General features: G+C 61.5%; 1 protein-coding gene across 1 annotated transcript in view; it reads right to left on the bottom strand.

Moving 5' to 3' along the window:
• The window catches only part of POLR2G (polymerase (RNA) II (DNA directed) polypeptide G), a 4,098-nt gene that overhangs the window by 2,419 nt on the left and 1,147 nt on the right, over window positions 1-532 (bottom strand). The window lies entirely within an intron of this gene.

Below are 532 nucleotides of genomic sequence, written 5' to 3'. Positions count from 1 at the left end.
GGGGGGAGCCTATTAAAATGCACATTTCCAGCCCCGTCTTGAGTCCTGACTACGCCGTGATGGGATGCGGCTCAGGAACCTGCTGTTCAAAAAATGCCCCAGGCTACTTTAACGAGGGAGGCCCAAGTACTCCACAGTGCTAGGCTCCTCCCAGCTCACGCACACATGAGCGAGTCCTCCCTCTGCAGAGCCCAGAGATGTGCCTTGTCAGGTCCCTGGGCATGGCGGGCAGGGAAAACCAGCAGAATCACAGACGGAGGGCAGACACGGGAACGGTGATTACAATGTGACTCCACCAGGGCTGGCCTCCCTCTAACTTTGAGGTCATTGTTCCCAGCGACCCAACAGGGGACCTGGCACACAGGGGAGCTGCAGAAATGTTGGCGGAGCGAGTGCATGGCCAGCCTCAGTTGAGGGGCGAAGCCTTGTGACCCAGCTTTGCAGAGGGCGCCCGGGGAACCCGAGGCAGGAAGCCACGGACTGCCTGGGCGCCTAGGGGTGCGGGAGGGGACCCCCCAGAGTCGGTGGCAGG

The sequence above is a fragment of the Myotis davidii genome, unplaced genomic scaffold, assembly GCF_000327345.1.
Source record: "Myotis davidii unplaced genomic scaffold, ASM32734v1 scaffold826, whole genome shotgun sequence".
In the NCBI taxonomy this organism is placed as follows: domain Eukaryota; kingdom Metazoa; phylum Chordata; class Mammalia; order Chiroptera; family Vespertilionidae; genus Myotis; species Myotis davidii.
This window is presented reverse-complemented; position numbering and strand designations above follow the sequence as displayed.